Here is a 20372-nt window from a genome sequence, read left to right on the forward strand (position 1 = left end):
TGTAAGCGAATTGATGAACTGGAAAGTCCCATTTTTATGAGTGCTAAATTGTAAAGACACTACAGGGACAGACACTTCAGTGTTATTGATGTCTTGTTCAAATGAGGGAAGGAAACTCCTGGAATCTCAAGGAAGCCCCCTCACTTAAAATATGCCTTCCAACTGTTAGGGATATCTTTTCAATCTTAGCAGCGGTGGAAATGGCAGAGAATGTATTTCAATCTGTCACGATTTTCTAAAATACATTTAGAAGCTCCCAATGATGAGATATCTCAGATGAACCTCATGGAATTATTCTTTCCAAGATGGCTAAATTAACACTTTAAAGTAGCATCCGCCTTCTCTGTCTCCCTTCTTCCTTGCTTCACACCTGCTCCCTTCTCATCAGCCTTCTGCTTTCTTTTCTTCCACCCCTCTTCTCTTGTTCTCCCTTCCTTCTACCTGTTTCTCCCTCGAATATTTACTGAGCATCTGTAATCCATCAGTGTCATCAGGGCAACATTCAGGAAGATGGAAAACACAGATCCTTTTCTTAGGGAATTTAGAATTTATTGGAGGCAATATATACATAAAACACACAAGCACAAACTGTATTACAACAGGAGATGGGATTTGATTCCAGTTATCTTCAGTCCAAGAGGGTTTCCCTGAATTGTCTGGGCCTGGGGGTGCGGGAAGCCTGCATATTTGTCCTCCCGAGATGTCTAGGAACCTAACAGAATAGCTCACCCTCTGGTAAATGTTTGATGGCAGCAGCTTTCTGCAGGGGTCCAAACAGATGTTCTTCCAAATAGCATGGCTAATCTGATAATTCAGGAGACCAGTTATTATCAAATCTACATATTTGACTTTTTAATGAGCCTTATCAGCTGATGTTTGTGTATGGCCCATAATTCCATTCTCCTAAAAATTCTTAGCTCTTCCAACCCCATGAAGGACTAATTTTGAAGAGTCCTGGCAAAATCTTCTTCACAGAGTTCCATTTGCTGCAGTAATGCAGAGTATCAACTTTAGACTGAACTCCAAATTCCAGACTAAGTTCCTGTGCATGTGGAGCAATTATATATCATTAAGCATTTTGGCTTAAAATGCATTTTGTGTTTGTTTAATTTAAAGTGCAGGCCCCATAGGTTTCAGTGATTTTTAAATATAATTTCTTTCATTATTCCAAACCATTCAATTCTCAAGCCTATGAGGAAGCTACATTAGCTTCATTTTGCTGACATGGGTTCCAAGACATGGGTAGGTCAGGCGCTCTGGTTAGGACTGCCAGGGGTCACCAAGTGTGAGTGTGAGGGAATCACAGCCTCTCCCAACCCCATCAGCTCAGTTTCACCCCAGCTGGCCTGTGGAGCCCGGAAGTGAGGAGTCTGAAGAGATTCTGCTAGTGAGCTGCAGGGAATAGACCCTGACAGGTCACTGTGTGCCAAGTAGTTATCTTGTAACCCCAAAATAGGCCCTTCCAGTTACCATGCTGTTGCATGAGTCAGATACTAAAAACCACAGTGCTGTGGTGATAATCCATTCGGTCATTCGACAAAAATGCTTTCTGAGGTCCTACCGTGGACAGAATCTTTGCTATGCACTGGGGATAGAGAGTTGAACAACAAAATCTGTTTCAGTCATGGAATATTCTAGAATTGTGTGTCAGACAACAAATAAATATAAAGCATCTTATATAAGAAGAAGCTACATTCTGTGGAGAAAAAGATAGCTGACCCTGCATGGGAATTGCTCCAGTAAGGCACTGAGACCCCCCTCGGGGGGGGGGGCAGCCTTGGGCCTGGAGACACAACTCGGAGTTTGGCAGGTGGAGACCGCACAGTGGGAGGGTGGAGAGAAGTCCCAGGTGCAAAAGGTAGAGTCCAAGGTGCCACACATTGCATCTCTAGCACTGGGTACTGGTCTGCTGTCTTCTTGTGTGTGAGACTGTCCTGTGACCATCACCTGAACTCTCTGAGATCTCAACTCTAAGGTCAAATAGCCTTGCACAAGTCACTTACATTATTTCTTCTAAAAAGATTTACTCATGCCTACAGAACTGGGGTACAGGCCAAAGTTGCAGGGTTGGTGAGAGGATTCACCAGAGACAGAGTAGGAGCAGAACAGGCAGATCAATGAAATACACTGATGAGGGGAGCAGCGGGCAGGTCAGGAGATGTCTGCTGCGCCATGTGGGTCACCTCCTGGTCCGGGGATCGAACTCTCAGTGAAGTGGCTGCGGTGAGCTTCATGGTGCTGGGCTCTAACCCGTTGCGCCCCCAGGGAGAGCCTGTCACTTACGTTATTTGGGTGTCCGAGTGCTCATCTTACTGATAGAATGATAGAAGAACATCTAACTTAGTCACTTCTCAGAAACTTCCCAAGCGCTGGATATGAAATAAACTCGTCAGTAGAAACCACTGTACAAGTTTGCTAATGATGCGACAATAATCTCAATCTCCTGAGACTGAGCTTCATTTGAAGTATGTGCAATGCTTGCCACTCCCTGGCCCTCCATTTCCTATTGATTCTAGTAGCATCCAAGTTTGCTTCCACAACGTCTTTTGCATTTGTCCAGATTCACGTACGGTGATGATGAGGTCATGAGACAACCGTTGGGGGGGGGGGTTTCCTGCTTCTTCTCTTCTCCTCGCATCCCCTGTTATGGTGTTCTCCCAGTGTCGTAAATCCCGAGGTGGAGATTGTCCTGCTTCCCAGGGCCACCAGCCTCTCCTTCCAGTCGCATGTCCTCTGGTCACATGAACCTGATGGTTCGACATTGTCTCACAATCCTGACCAGGTGTCCTTGCTCCTACTTTTGTAGGTTGGGTTAAGCACCTCTTTTTGAAATAGGCTCTCCCTCTTTTCTTCCCATACCCAATGCTATGGCCTTTCCTGCCACCTCTGCCTCTCCTAGCTCCTCATTCACAGGGCCGACTAAATAGTTCTATTGTGCGGTGTCTCTTTCCGCTCATGGATTCGTGTCGTCTTTCCTAGTGAGGCACCTCCAATGTTCCTGGAAGTTTCTGCAAAGCCAGCATGGTTCTTAAAAGATAAAAGGAGATGAGGAGCCAAGCATCAGAGGCTTTAAATTCTGGGCTCTATGATTATTGCTGTGTGGTCCTGGATAAATGAGTTAACATTTCTGAGCCTTATTTTCTCAACTTCCCATTGGTATTGCAGTGGCTCCATTGTGGATCTGCTCTGATGGTTAGAAATAATTATGTGGGGCCCTTTCTGGTGTTGCAGTGGGTTAAAGCACAGCACTACGGAGCTCTCAGCAGCTACTGCAGCACGAGTTTGATCCCCAACCAGGGAGATGACACCCACATGGTGCAGCAGATTTCTCCTGTCTCCCCGCTGCTCCCCTCAGCAGTGTGTTTCAGTACATCCGCCTGTTTTGCTCCCCACTCTGTCTCTGGTGAATACTCTCACCCCCACATCTCTGGCCTGTACCCCAGTTCTTGTATGTATAAATAAATAAATCTTTTAAAAAAGAAATCATTATGCAAAGAACCTATCTAGATAGGTAAATGCTCAAAAAATTATAGCTGTTATTATAACCATTACTGATATTTTTGGAAAATAATTGTCACTTACCCTCCAGGACTTCAGGACTGACTTTTCACCCAGCTTCTATACTGTAGGTTAAGGGAGATGAAGCATATCAGTGTTTTTCAAATGCTTTAAAACAATGTCACTTCTTCTTTTAATAATTTTTAAATAAAAACCTCCCTATTTTATTTATGCCATTTAAAATAAAAAAATAAAATAAAACCATTAAAGACAATTGAAAATGCATACTGTTCAAATAAGGAGACACTATCACTGGAACTCAGTGATTCCCAGTGTTCGGAAAACATCTCAGAGATAGACCACAGTCTGTTAGCTACTTTCACACATCCCATTTAAAGATCAATGGTTTGGCCTACTTATATGCTACAGAAGCACAGGAGAACTCACCAAATCTTGTCTATTTTTCTGTCAAGAAATACTAGTAGACTGTGGTTGACTGGTGTCTTTTCTCTCTGCAAAAACTTTCTTTCACATCAAAACCAAATTTCCACCCTTTGAGCATGGATTTTCTTTCTTCCTACCTGCTGTTGTTTGGGTTAGTCCAGCCCTGGCCGAGGAGAATCTGCACACACGTGGGTCATCAGAAGCGCCTTCTCTCAGCATGCGCTGAGACGGTGCTGCTGCTTCAGGGGAAGCAAAGGGCTGGCTGGCTCCAGAGGGGAAGAAAATTTACACACGGTAAATACTATTGATTTCCCTCGTCCAGAGATTAATTTAGAAAAAAGAATCTGTTATTAGTATGAAGGTGATGTGTGATAATGGAGAAAGGAAGGGGGGGATCAATACTCAGGAGCCACCATGAATGCATTGCCATCACTATCATTTTGACAGGTTTACAATCAAATGCTATTGATTTTTCATCAGCCTTTCCAGCTGGCTTCAGAAGGTGAGGTTTCTGGTTTTTGAAAATAAAGGATTCTCTGGACTTTTTTTTTTTTTTTTTTTGCTGGACCATTTGCACTGGGAGGGAGCTCTAGAGATTTGCTGGGTCAGCTTTCCTTGCTTGTTGTACTGTGCATTGCTCCATTGGCTTGAAGGCAGAAGGGAATTAGCATAAAGGGAGGATTCTGCGTGGGCTTGGTGGAAGAAAAATGCTGTTTTTGGAGAGTGGGACTTCTCCAGAGCAACAGTAGGCACACAGGAGAGGGGGAGCTCAAGTTGGACATGGGTGCCCTGGAGTGGAGGTGAGATGGCAGAGATTAGTGCTACTAAGCACCTGCCATGGACCAGAATCTTTCCGTGTCAACTAGATCTTGTGATCTCCAAATGATAAAGAAGTGAAGTCAGAATTCCAAAAACTTGCAAAGTTTGCACAACTAGAAAGTACAGCTAGATTTGACCCAGGGATTGTGTGAAGTCATTTTTACTTCCCCTTAGATGTTTGCAGTTCACGCACATGCAGAGTGAGGCATTCTGGGCGGCTGGGTGCCCCAATCTGAGTGCAAGGATACATGAGAAAGGTGCTGAAGATCAGGCATGTGGTCAGGTGGCTCCAGATAGCTCTCCTCACTCCTGATCCTCGCTATTTACATTTGGAGTTCCTGCTGCAGGTGATGGGAGTCAGCTGGGTGAGCTCCCACCCCACCCGTTGGTGATGATGATTCAACAGCAGCAGCAGCAATAACAAAACCCATGGGTGGATACTGGGCACATTCCTTCTAGGCACTGATGGAAATTTCCAGTCACTTGACACTGTCTTTCCTTATGAACCTAAGAGTGTAGTTTGAAAGACATTTTTTTTTAATAATACAATAGTTTATTTTTTACATCATTTTGTGCCTTTTCCCATCTCAGTTGTAATCCCTGTGGGCTTCCCATCACCAAATCACCCGTGTGCCATCACCATAGTCCAGTACACTCCCCTCCCCACCCCATTTTTAATCCTATTCCCCATTCCACACCTGTAAAATGTCTCTGGTATATAGTTGTTCATTATTATTATTTTCTCCCCTGCTCATTTATACTCCTGCTATGAGTGAAACCATCCAGTATTTTTCCTTTGCTTTCTGGATTAGTTCACTAAGCATAAGTTCACTAAGCAGCTCCATCCATGTTGCTGCAAAAGGCATGTGTTTATCTTTTTGATTGCTGAGTAACATTCCATTGTGTATATGTACCACATCTTTCTAATCCACTACTTTTGGGCATTTGGGTTGTTTCCATGTCTGAAAGACACTGTTTTATTCAAACATCTCCCCCTGCTGCTGGTTTCTTCATAATTCAAGTTTGGACAGACTTTCAGTGCTAAAAAATAAAGGAAACCAATATGCACCTCTGGTATGGGTTGGAGTGAAGAGCTGGATTTCAGAAAATAAATTCACTGAGTTCTGAGCTTGTCTCCGATATGAAATGCCCAGGTCACTTAGAAGAATCCTTCTTCTCTAAGTATCATTTTCCTCATCTAAACATGGGGGTCTGGAACCCAGCCATGTTCTCAGATTTGTTCAGAGAATAGAACATCAGGAAGCTTGGGTGCTCTTTTCTCACATGGAACAACATTATTGTACTTCCTATAGGCCAACAGGAAAGATTTTTCTGTTAGGCAGTATGCTGTGCCTATCTATCCTTCTGAACTCACATGGGAATACTACATGAAATATTTTTAAGAAATCAGATATGAGCAGAATAAAAATAATCTTGGTCTACCTACCTCATATACAGTAAAAGGAGATCCTGCTAGGCTGAGTAGAGTCTGGATATCAGGTGCGATGCTTTTTCATTTTTTACCTGCCAGTAGACAATCAAAAGGAGCTAGGAGTCTGCGGGAATTTATGCAAGGAAATGTGATCATTGAGAAATTCTTTCTAATAACTTTTGTGTTTTTTGCGAGGACCAGAAGGAGATCTCATGGGTTTGTTTATAGAATAGAATGTGATAATGAGTGTTAGATTATCTAGTTTATGGCTTGACATGTAGTAGAATCTCCTGTAGGGTTATCTGACTTGATTTTCGTGGCAGATCATCTCTGTTTAGGATGAGAGGTAGCTTGAGATCCCTCTTGGAAGTGACATTCTCTGATTCAAAGACTGCTTTACCTCCAGGACAATAAACCCAGACTCTGGGGGGTTGGGCTAGGGCTGGGTGAGGGTTGGGTTTGAAGCCGAGATGGGATGCCCATTATGCAACAGTCACAGTTTTTGCCACCAAGGCCTTGACTCAGCCCATTGATTATGTGAAGGCAATTCTCTGTGGCATTCCAAATTCTGTGATGGCTGCTGATTATATGCAGTGCCAGCTGTCAGTTCTGTAGCTGGGCTTCTAATCTAGCTAGATTATTTAAAGGGGAATCAGACACCAAGAACTTTGCATTGTAACAAGCCTCGACTTGTACTGTTGGACAGGCATTTGGATGACATCAAGTTGAAGATTAGGCTTTTTACTCTGATGGAGACATAATTGAGTGAAAGATACCCATGCAGATATACACGTACAATGAAGACTTAGTGGGATAATTATGCTAACATGGGCACAGAACATGGAAGAAGAACACACTTATCTTGATGTGGGAGGAAGAGCTGCTTTTCTTGGTTTGAAGCTTAGAACTGCTTTTTCTTGACTCCATCATTTTTGTCCCTCTGTGGAGAAAGGGGATGCATGTGTTGAGACTGAGGCTCAGAGGGTTAGAGTACCTGTGTGCCATGAGTAGATTCTCTTCTTGACCCATACTGTGCTGGATAAGTGGCAGTGTGTTACCTTGGGCTTATTTGTTACAGCACTGTAACTGAAGCTTTGTTAACTGATAGAGTCAACAGGAATTATTGGCTTTACTTGCCCCTAACTACTTCTACTTCTTTGCTTCTGGCTCCAAAATATCTCTAAAAAAGATCTTGTTCTCTTTATTTCCTTGAAATATCTCATGAAAAAGAGACCAGTGATCTCCTACTTTTCAGATGCTAGGGAGTTTTTCACAATTATTCCACTTGAGTCCTCTATGAAATCTGACTTTGTAAACTAATACTTTCTTGGAGTAATTTTTCCATTAGTTTTAACTGGATACCATGCCCTATAGAAGTGTTACGAGTAAAAGCACAGGGAATATATCCTGTTATTTTTATGTTACCTTGAAAAACCCTATATAAATAATTACACTGTTTCTAACATTTTCTGAAATTAATGACATTTGCAGCACACACTGTTGATACATTAATAGAATCAACTTTGGGGGACCTACCTTTCTTTGATAATGGATAGTAAGCACTTAAAAATTTTCTAAAGATGTTAAAAACTGATAAGCTAAGACACATTGGTAACTAAAACAAAAATGCTCATTTTTATTCCTTAAAAATATTTAAAATCAGATATGTATTCTATTGGCTAATTATATAGTAATGAATAAAAACCTTTTGAAGATAATAAGGTAATTTCTTCTATTACTGTCATACTGATAACATCATTGATCTTATTTATAATCTCAATAGAATCACCGTATTTTCATTATACAAAAGAAGGATGAGTCAGAAACAAAGAATGATTTTTGTCATTGTTAGTACTTCTCAGATATAAGGAAGCTGAGCCAGAAACAATTAACCTACCCCTGTGAAAATGTCTTAGGTAAAATGTTGCTTTCCCCCCAAATTGAACAAAAAGTAAAAAAAGTACAGAAATGTAATACATTCATTTTTTTCATGTTGCAAGTAAAAAGCCTTAATTTTGTCATTTGTTCTTCCCTTTTAGAAACCCCATCCATTTTTTTTTTCCTGGTTGATTGTTTCACCTTGTCATTTACTGAGTTCTCCTAGTACACAGCATCTCAGTACAGATGCTGGGCCTTTGCAAATCCCCAATACAAAGAAAAAGAGAAGATCTCAAATACCCAAGTTGGTCTGCTAGATGTTTAACATCTGCACAGGTGAGAACATGAAGCCCAAATATATTCTGACTTCTTATTAAGGCTTATTGTTTAAATTTGTGTTTTTATTTACATTTTAAGATTTATTTATTTATGCATATAGAACTGGGTACAGGCCAGAGGTGCAGGGGTGGTGAGAGGACTCACCAGAGACAGAGTGAAAAGCAGAACAGGCAGATTGATGAAGTACACTGCTGATGAGAGCAGTGGGCGGGTCAGGAGAAGTCTGCCGCACCATGTGGATCACCTCTGGCACCAGGGATTGAACTCACACTGAAGCAGCTGTGGCTGGCTTGCAATGCTATGCCACAACCAGGGAGGGCCACATTTTTATTTTTTAAAAATATTTAAAATAATTTTTATCAAGGCAACATTGATTTACAATATTATATAAATTTCAGGGGTATAGCATTGTAATCCTACATCTGTTAACACTGCATTGTGATCACCACCAACAGTGTTTTTCATCCATCATGATGCACTTGACCTGTTTACCTTTTTTTTTTTAAGAATTTTTTTTAAAGATTTATTTATTTATGTATACAGAGCTGGGGTACAGGCCAGAGGTGTAGAGGCGGTGACAGGATTCACCAGAGACAGAGTGTGGAGCAGAGTAGGCAGATCGACAAAGTACACTGCTGAGGGGAGCAGCAGGTGGGCCAGGAGAGGTCTGCTGTGCCATGTGGGTCACCTCCGGGGCTGGGGATTGAACTCATGCTGAAGTGGCTTTAGCTTCCCAGTGCTGCACTTCAACCCACTGCGCCACCAAGGAGGGCCCTGTTTACCTGTTTTGTCCACTCGCTAATACCTTTCCCCTCTTGTAATCATACATGTAAATTGGTACAACCACTATGGAAAACAGTATAGAGACCAGCCTGTATTTGTCTTTCTCCTTCTGACTGTTTCATGCAGCATTTTCCTTTCCAGTTCCATCCATGTTAATGGTAGGAGTTCATCCTTTTTTAGCTGAGTTACATTTCATGAAGAGAGAGAGAGTGTGTGTGTGTGTGTGTGTGTGTGTTTATACATAGCACATGTTTCTGATCCCTCTCTCTCCTTAGTATAAAGACAACTACAAGATGGTCACACTTATATGTAGATATATAGAAACATAAGAAAGGGTCAGTTAAAACCAAACCAATGATAAACTCAACATCTGACTACAAAACTGAGGCAACCCGAGTTTGCGACTGGAGTGGGGGAGGGCACTGGAGGTAGGCAGGGTGTGAAGCACTTCTGTTGTAAATGAAAGCAAACATAATTCACTCTGAAAATAATTAAAAATGAAATTTAAAAAATTGTGGAGAGTTAGTTCCATCTTTAAGCACCTCTCATTCTATGATCTGGGTTTGCCCACTGAAACTTTCTAGGAGTTCTTCTGATCTTGATAATACAAATCAGTTTCTAAATCCAAGGACACTTTACTGCTTTCTTTTTTTAAATATATATATATATATATATATATATATATATATATATATATATACACACACACACACACATATATATGCATACAAGAGCTGGGGTATAAGCCAGAAATGTGTGTAGAGGTGGGTGGAGAGTGAGAGAATTCACCAAAGACAGAATGGGGACAGAACAGGCAAATTTACTGAAATCCACTGCTGAGGGGGAGCAGCAGGAAGGCAGGAGAGGCCTGCTGTACTAGGTGGTTCACTCCCTGGCTGGAGATCGAACTCACACTGCAGTGGCTGTGGACAGCCCCATAGTGCTGTGTCTCGACTCCTTGCGCCACCAGGGAGGCCTCTTTATTGCTTTCTGAATATTTACAGTTTTCAGATTGGATTAGCTCAGCATTTTAAAAATTATTTTATTATTTTTTTTAAAGATTTATTTATTTGTGCATACAGAACTGGGGTACAGGCCAGAGGTGCAGGGGCGGTGAGAGGATTCACCAGAAACAGAGTGGGGAGCAGAACAGGCAGATCAACAAAGTCCACTGCTGAGGGGAGCAGCGGGCGGGTCAGGTCAGGAGAGGTCTGCCAAGCCATGTGGGTCAGCTCTGGGGCAGGTGGGGATCGAACTCATGCTGAAGTGGCTTTAGCTTCGTAGGGCCGTGCTTTAACCTGCTGCACTGCAGGGACAGCCCTAGTTCAGTATTTTAATCTTCTGTCTCCATCCCGCGTGTCCATTGACAATTGATCTCATTATGCATTGATTACTTATATAATTCTTTCACTCCCATAGGAGTTTCTCCCGCCTTGATCTTTATCTTTCTGTTTGCAATTTGATTCAGTTTGGTTTTCCTGTGTTTTAATAACCCTCCAACAAAAACACCCCTGTGTGCCCCAATGTAACTGGCCAAGTAATTGGCAACATGGAACACAGTCAGAGCAGAAGGCAAAGACATAATGGAGATGGCCCAGGAACTGGAACCAACCTGGCACTCAGTCTTATGGGTAAGACCAGGGTATCAGGAAGATGGTTTCTGGCTATTCCGAGTCAAAGTTTTGGACTCAGAATCTCCTATGAAGGTCCAGGTCTTTCAGCAAAGGCATAATGAAGCCTGTTGCTTTTCTGGGATTCCTGCAGCCAGAGGAGATAGCCAGGAAAGAGCAGAATCAGAGTATCAAAGACTTTTGCCAGGGCCAGTGATGTGCTCTTAGATGTCAACGCTGTAGGATTTCTGAACTAGGTATGAACATATATCCAGTATGGGGTATGTGTGTCTATCTGTATTTGTATTCCGTTTGTGTGGTTTGGGTACTTGTGTATATATTGTGTGCACGTGTGTATTTACAAATAGGTGCAAACATCCATCTCTGTGGGTGGTTGTGGGGCTATGCCCCAGGGCAGATGTGGAGATACATGTGTGTGTTTGGGCAAGTGTTGTGTATGCTGAGAAACTGCTCTCAGTAAATATTTGGAGAACAAATAAGTTATTCCATTTGTTCAATTCTATAAATATTTATGGGGTAATTTGATGATAATTAGAATCACAATAATGCATAATAACGTAAACAAGGAAAACCTTCCTGTACACTATTTGTGAAAAGAGGGGCTTGTTCCAATATCTGCTCAGGAGTTGAGCATGATGCAGCGACTTACTTTGTAGAAAGGAATTCCAGCACTGGAAGTAAAACTCTTAGTATAGATGCTGAATAGATCATTTTCAGCAGCCAAAGGATCACAGTAAGCTCTACTACAGTTCTACCACCTGTGGGTGTCGGACCATGGGTGTATCTCTCAGAGAGGAAGACATTCCCTTCATCCTTCAGAGGGTCGGTTTCAGACCCCTCTTAGAAAGCCCGTGAATCCATGTTAGGGACAGGTTTCATTTGAGATCCAACCTCTTCCCTCCACCTCAGCAAATAGCAGCCACAGTTATGCACAATGATATATTTTTTCCCAAAGTGAATTGCCCTAGGAAAGGCAACTAACCACAAAGGGTGCTTCTGTAGGAAAGTTCAAGACCATTATTCACCTCTCTGTCAGTGTGGTATAAACATGCACATCCCTATTCTTCTTGGGGATAAATTTGGGCTAAATCTCCCCGCCATTCCCACAGGACATGCTGTCCCCAGGACAAAGAAAGATACAAAAACCTCATAGGTAAAGTCTGATTAAGTACATGAGAAACACTTTACTACAGTCTATACAGTTTACAAGGACTCTTCCTTACTCCGAGGGGGATTGTGTTTCACATGATTGGGCAGTTCTCACTTTTCCCGATTCCTGTTATGCATTGATCCATGACACTTCAATGTATGAAATGGAGTTGATAATGGGCCTTCCAAATACTCTCATTTATCTCCAGTCACTCCTCAGGAGCTGTGCAAAGACCAGGAGTGTACATTTCAATTATAATTTTACCTTTAGCTTGAACCAAATTCTCTCCCTCCCTCATGTGTGTGTCTCTGTAAAGGGAAGGCACAGGTGTAAGGATTTATTTCCCCATTGGTGTCAAACCCAAAGGGAGCAGTGGGGAGCAGAAACATTTTTCTCATTATAATAATAATTTACAGTGAACATTACAGCCCTCTGCACCGGAGGTTTTAAATAACAACAAAGTGGTCTTACATGCATCATCTCGTTGAAGGGATTATTGGGCATCTCTGACAGTAGCATTTCACTCTCCAAAGAGCTTCAACTCCCTCCAAGGCTCTTGAAGTGTCAGTAGGGGAGAGATCATTGAGGGGAGACCACCTTTGGCACCCACTTCTGAGGATGATCTCACAGCCCTTTCCATCAAGTTGTCTGGCCCCTATTGACAGTTTTGACTTGACCTTACAGCTGTGCATCTCAATGATCTTTAATCCATATGCTGTTAAGATGCTAATAGGGAGAAAAAAGTCATTACAGGAAGCATCTGCCCTGCAGAGTCTCTGTCCCTCCTATGGGGTGGTCTTGCTCGTTTTCCTTCCAGCCAGATGGGAAGTGAAGGGAGCTGACTGACCTTGCTTTACTTCTTAGAAGTCACCGGTGAGATGCATAAAAGGATGCATTTTCTACTTTAAAAACAGCTTTCAAGATATTTAAATCATCCAGGTTGCCTTCCACTGGGCTCCATTATGTAAAACAGCATTAAAGATTTCATGTAGCAGGGAGCAGGCCCTGGCAAGTCAGACACACACAGGGAGCAGAGATGGGAAGGTTTTTATGAGGTTTATAAATTTTGCACCTTTATATATTTAATAAAAAAGCTTGTGTCTAAATTATGAGCATGTTCTTGAGAATGAGGCATGGGTTTTTGGAACCTTTAGTATCTGAGGATATTTTAACTGCAAAATAATAACTTGACTGGAACTTCTTTGAGTGGGAAGTAGTAAAAATGACAAGGGGCAATCAGAGATGTTTTCATTGTATCCATTCATCACAGGGAACTTTAATACAGTCAGAATTAGTGAAAGAATAACATACTCCTATATATTAAATACTGGGAGTGTTATAACTTTGAATGTTCTTGGAAACTAGCTATCCAATTACATGAGTTCATCCTGAAATTCAGCTGAGATTACTGACATTGCATTGATAGAAGTGATTTCAGACAATTTCTTCTTGCAAATAATGATGTCTGTGTTTCCTAACACCTTTTTCTAGCACAACTTGCAGGTTAGTTATAACTGAATCAGGGCGATGTTTTTTTGTTTTTTTTTCTGAGTCTAAAGCAAACTCAAATGAGTTGACCACAGAGGAAAAAATTGAGGTCTTTTTTTGGGTGGCATGTGCATCTAGTTGATATCGCACGTCAACCTTATAAGACAAATCAAAGCCACGTGTATATTTGTGTCCTGGCTATATTACTCATCCTTTAGCTTTGGCAAGCCCAGTCCTTCTGGATCTCAGGCTCTTTAGTAGAAAACAGGACAAAATTATTTAACATCATTTTGAAGATAATTCAGGGCTGACTATGTAAGTTATGTCTGTATTATAAATACTATATGATTTTGACTAGAATGGTAATTTATTAACTCAAACCACATCCATGAAGGTCCTTTGGGGTACCAATTATTGCATGATGATCAGGATGATCAGGTTAAAAAGATGAAGAAAGAGACAACTTCTGCTTCCAAGAAGCGTGTCGTATTCCTGATAGTAGTGGGGAACACTTACAGGGCAATGTGTGCCCAACACAAGGTAAAGCGTAATTTGGGGAAAAGCAGGCATGACTGTGTACAGGTGTGTAGATTAATTATAAGAGCTGTTAATAAAAGACTTCAGCAAAAGAGTTGATGAGATAATCAAACTGAGGATTCAAACTGGGGAGCAGTTCATAGATTTACTCTATGAAAGCTGTTTTAGTAAACACAAGTTTGAATTTAGTTCACATAGGTAAGAACAGCGAGTTATTGACACCAAAAGGTAATTATTCTTGACAGGAGGGGCTTCTAACTCTCACCTGTCCTTATCTAATGATCATGCTGATGCTAGAGGAAGGCGATGCAGGTTTTATTTATTTTCCATGTTCATGACTGTCCTGCAAAGGTGCAGTGCTGGTACTCACCGTTGACTCTATTCTTTACCTGCGAAAACTGACTTTACCTTCAGGCAGAGGAATCTGCCCAGGATGGAGAGAGCGAGATGGCTTTGTGCCCTTTCCTGCTAGACCAGGGCTAGAGCTTCTCACCCCAAATCTTGTATTATGCTTTCAGAGCTGAGTCTGCCCCTAGGTCTACCATGGTCCTGGCAAAGTTTGCCGGAAACTTCCAGAAGCCCTAATGGCCACATCCCAATGACCCTAATGACCCACATCCTAGGTTCACGTTGCTCCTTGTCTTTGGAGGAGACCACTGCAGGGTGTGTGGAATATCCCACTTTAAACCTAAGCCCCCAGCTCCTTGCTCACCTCTCAGAGCCACCACAGTGGCTCCACCAGGTCTGATGATTCCTCCTGAGCCTGGGTGTGGTGCGGTAGCTGGGAGGAGGTGAAGGGAACATGTTCAAAAGAACCCCGAGCTGCTGTGCTGGGGAGGGCTGCATGCAGGGCAGAAAGTGGCAGGGATGAGGGTCATGGCCCTGTGTGATGTCACTCCTCTCCTTCTCATGGAGAATGTAGTTTATCATTGTGTTTTCCTGTGCATGTGGGCACGCGTGCATGCACACACTCACCACATAGAAACACACACACACTCACACACTCATCTCACGTCTACTCTCAGTCGCATTCACTACCTCACACACACACTGTCACATGTACACACTGACTCATCCACACACTCACCACACACATCCACACACTCACACCCTCTCCCACACACTCTCACACTCACACACACTCACAAGCACACACACAGAGGCAGAACCATCAGCATCCACAGAAAGAGATGAGACCTCCCTGAAAGCAGTAATTGTGCCCAGCATTTTAACCATCAGATTTCAATTAATATAGTGGATGACAACAATCCAGTCCCTTGAGAACTTGAAACAATTACTGCCAAAACCAAAATGATTTCCATTGTTACTCAATACCTCTTCAACAGAACTCTCAATTCCAGTGCAGGTTGTGTGGACATCCCACAGAAGGTCACCTGCAGGATCTGAACCATGGAAGAGGAGAACTTCTTTAATTAAGTGTTTTCTACATAGCTTGGGAACATGTGTAAGCTAACATTGAGAGTGCAGTCTAAACACTAGTCACGTCAAACAGTGAGAAATCATTTAAAAATGCCGTCGATATGATTGAAAGTGCCTGTTATTACTTAAAAATAGGCTGATAATAACGCTCATTGGAAGATAGGGGAGCCCCTAAGTAACATAAGTTTAGGACAATCAATCATAAACTACTGAAATAATTTTCTAGTTTGCCTTGGAATGTCCAACTCTACTCTTTAACTCGACTGTGTTGCACAACAAATGACCAGTGGCCCCGCCTGATACTTTGTTGACAACAACAACAAAATTGTTACCGACCATTTAGAAAGTATAAGACAGCTATTTATGTTTTTCTGAGACTGGTATAAAATGTCTTTTTTTTTGGTGAATTTTGAATTACGCTGTAATGCATAGCATTAATGTCAAGGATTTTAATGAATTCATGGACTCTCTCTCTCTCCAGTGTATTTTAAATGCAATCTTCTGCCTTCTGTACTTTCTTTAGTCCCTAACTTACTTTCTTGAGTGGGAGATAAATGAGGGAGTTGTACAGAATGCACCAGGATTTGGTGCTCGGGAAGGATATTGTGTAGGTGACTTTATCTATTCATACTCCGCATGAGTTATTCAGACACATACATGCCCCTGGCCAAACACCACAGAGGCTCTTCTTTATTCCTGGATGGTCTTTGCAATTTTTTCATAATGCAGAACAAAACCACACGGCGTTTCTCATCTGCAACGACTCCACACTTCTCAAGATAGGATATTAATGTGTTGTCTCTATCACCTTTCCATTCACACTGTGTGACTTCTCTATCATTAAAAAAGAAACAGCAATAGAGTTACCTTCACCAGATACAAATTTGCAAACAACTATGGTGATGGTACATGGGTGAAATGGTGGTGGGAATTTCATGGGGGAGATCATAACATTGTGCAAAAATGAAGGGTGATGTAATAAATATATTTTAAAAATAAAGAAAATAATGCAAATAGGACCTGTGTAGTTCTACACATCATACATCTAGAGGTATTTCTTCTTACAGATACTAGTTTTTTTGTAAAATGTTAATGCTTTATAGACAATGAATAAGCTATCATTTACACACAATGTAAGGATCATAATGTATATTTCTCAGCCTGACCTAAGCAAGTTAGAGCATGTCCATGTGTACTCGTGTGTGTGTGGGTAGGGCTGTGTATGTCTTGCTGATTTGGTAGATATATGATGTGTAGAACTAGATGAGTGAAATATTTCCAATTTCAGCATGCCATCACATACCAAGAAAGCAAGTAAATCAACTAAGTAGAAATGGTAGTAACATGAACTAAAATCCACTGAGTGAAGCAAACTTATCCCATTATATATAAAATATTCAATTCCTGATAGGTGAAATTTGAATTATGAAGATGTACAAACCAAAAGTATACTTAGCGTTAACTATCCTCATAAAAAAACCATACATTTTATAATTGGTTAATTGAAAATTTGTGTGTGTGTGTGGAAGCAAATGACCATTTAATAAATCATGTCAAAGTAATGGCTAGCTACACAAGGAATAAACAGATTTCTACATTACAGCAGGCAAAAAAAAATTCTTTCAAGAGAAATTATTGAATTATTTATGACCTCTGGATAGTGAAATATATTTTAAACAAGACATAAAAGGTATAAATTTTTAAAGAAAATGTTAATACATTTTACTACATTAAAATTTAAAACTTCTGTTCATCAAAAGAAACTATTAAATACTGAGACAATCTAAGGCTGAAAGGAGATAATTTGCAATGCATGTGACTGACAAAAAATTGTCATGAAACTTATTTTTTAGTGAATCAATAATTCAACAAATTGGACATTTGATGAATCATTGAGCTAGTAATTATTGGTAAGTTATTTGACTTGGAGATTTTGATGGATGATTGCGATAACAATGCCAAAGTGGTCTTGCTAGTAATCATTGTGTGCTTACTCATGTTTATATACATTAGTATATAGTAAAGTGCATGAAAGCACTCGTGGAAGCTGGCAGGGATCAAGAATCTGCCACCCCAATATGTTTTTTTGGCAAAAGTCTTATTTCAGAAGAGGCATACTGAAGGTTGGTAAAGGTCATGTTTTGTGAAAGATTTTTACATACATACAAGAGTCCTTCTTTTTCTTAAGGGACTCTCCTGGAGTTCCAGAAGACTCTTGGCCCTTGTCTCAATTCAACAGTGAAGGCACAAACTACATCTGCATAGTTTCATTTGCTGCGCCTTTTCGGTAAGCTCCATTGCTCAGCTTCTCCTTTCTTCCCCAACCTCCCTTATCTTAACTACTTACATGCCATCTGAGACCAGTGAGTGAGTTCATTTTGCTGGGTCTCTCTTGTCTATGTCGGAGGCGTACATATTATTACTAAATGTATCATTGAGAACTTTTGATTGAGAAAATAAGAGAAGTGTCTCTTATCAATTTGTCTGGTGCTGATTTGGTTATTTATCAGTCTAGAAGAACTCAGTGGTGTGGGATGATTTTTTTGTGCCCTGCCAATCTAGTGGGTTAGGAACTTGTAAATACCTTCAAAAAGAGAAAGACCATCTAAATTAAGACAACAGAATTTTCTCAGAAAATTTTAGTCTGTTTCTGCTATGTCCCTTGGCCAGAACTGGGTCACATGACTAATCTCAGCTGCATGTGAGCTGAGGAATTTCTTGCTTTTTTTTTTTGAGTTTAGCCCATTTCTTTTTCGAGGACAACTGGAATTCAGATGAAAAGAAAAAAAGAGAGGACTTGGAGATTGGAAAAACAACTAGCAGTGTTGATCTATCAGAGTAGAAGTTTTTCTTTCTCACTGTCTTTTCAGCTCACTCTTCAGTTTATTACTCTGATGACTTTTAAAAAAAGCTTTTGCCCTCTTTTTATTCACTAAGATCTATTTTACTTAGAACTACGGCAGTAAAAGGACTCAGGATCACCTAATTTCAGCCCTTTATTTCACTGATGAGAAAGCAGGCTCAAAACTGGTTTCTTGCACCAGGTGACACGATGAATTCTAGAAGCCACCAGTACAGTCCCGGCCCAGTGCTTTGACCCCAGGGAAATGCCATCTTTGGGAATGAGAAAAATAAAGTTGAATGGGCAAATTTTCATTTCTCCTAGGTGAAAACCTCAGTCACCAACTTCTCTAAATTTTAAATTATCTGCACTTGTGGAATTCAATTTCTAGCCAGCCAAGCATAATTGTAACACATTGCCAGTTTTTCTTATTAACTTTCCTGTACACTCTGTTATAGGATCATGCAGCAGCCAGGATGGGAAGAGGAATTCATAGGGGTTTCTCTTCACTCATTAATCAGAAAGATTGAAGGCCACTATGTGAATGGCACCCAAAACCATTGGTAGAGGAGCGCCCCAAATGAGATTTGAAGCTCCCTGCCATATTTCAAACCGCCTTTGAAGATTGCTACACAAGAGACATGATAGGGTGTGAGGCTCTTGCCATCCTTTCCAGGAGCTGAGTGATCTTGACAGGTCACTCTCTTGCTCTGCCTCTTCTTTCTGCAATTAAGAGAGGTTGCCCTGGAATTAGCATCTGACCTTTGGACACAGGAATCACTGAAGATGGATCTATGTCTGTGTCCCCCAACTATTTTGATTTTATTGATTTCTGCATAGGCCATCTGCAGGTCTCTAGTTGCTGCAAAGCTCCCTGGGTGATGCTAATATGGAGCAAGAACTGAAATTCGTGAGGTTACAACGCGCAGTGATCTTGCGATTCAGATCTTGTGACTCTACTGCGCAGCCACATCCTGTCACCTGGGATCTTGCAGATTTTTGGATTCTCCTCCTGATCTATTGACTCAGAATCTTCAAGAACCTCAGGTGGTTCAGTGTACTGTCAAATTTGAGAGGTACCGCTGAGATTCCTTTCAGCTCTCTCATTTCATGATTCTATAATATTAGGTTGCTTCCTTGCTCAAAAGCCCTCAATTGCTCCCCATGCAATTGAAATCCTTCAACTTAGTATTTAAGGCCTATCATCATCTAAATCAGCCCTCTTTCCCACCATTCTTCTTAAGTTTTCTGACCTCTAGAGACCTCTGCTGTCTCATTACATTCCCCACCCTGCACTGCAGTCGTGGGTTGTTTCTGTTTGGTTGACAAATCTCTTCCATATTTGTTCGACCATATTATAAGTCCTGCCAACTTTAGCTTGCCCTGTCTACCCAGCATTAGAGTACTCGCTCTTTCTAATCTGACCCGTGAGTTACTTGCGTTGTTGCCACTGGATTTCTCTTTCTGAGAAATTAGGCTCTATGGGCCCTTCAGATAAGGACTAGACCTTACTTATTTTTGAATTGCATATGCACACTAAGGGCATCTGGTGAACATTCAACCAATGGCACTGTCAGGGCATCCTGCTATGATTTGGGGGCTAAGTGAGCACAGCTGGTAAGCCCCAGTTGTGTCAGCTCTGGTTGTGGATTTTCATCTTCAGGCGCATTTCAGCAATGGTCATCTGAGTCGAGGGCTTCATTTGTACCCGGATTTATCAACGTCATGGTCTCTGAAGAGGGAGTTTTTGGACATCCTGTATGTTGCCAGCGAGTTGGGCATATGGAGTTTTAATTTGTATAATCCTTCATGTGGGCTTATTCTTTGAAAATGGCCATTGCCCCATAGGTCTGAAACTGAAAATGATCAGGGTAAATTCAATATGAACTCATTCGGACAGCTGAGTGAGTGAGAAACCAAATACACTTGGGCTGGTTGCTCCATTATCTTGTTTAGTTCCCAAGGGACCTGCTATCTTTTGTCTCTTTAGGATATGATTTGGGGTCAGGGGGGAAAGTGGCTTTTGCCCTTTAGGTCTTACTGCTGTGAGCTAGAGAGTTAAATGGTTAACCACAATAAGCACCCTTCCAG

This window comes from Condylura cristata, unplaced genomic scaffold (assembly GCF_000260355.1).
Source record: "Condylura cristata isolate star-nosed mole 26May11 unplaced genomic scaffold, ConCri1.0 scaffold00020, whole genome shotgun sequence".
In the NCBI taxonomy this organism is placed as follows: Eukaryota; Metazoa; Chordata; class Mammalia; order Eulipotyphla; family Talpidae; genus Condylura; species Condylura cristata.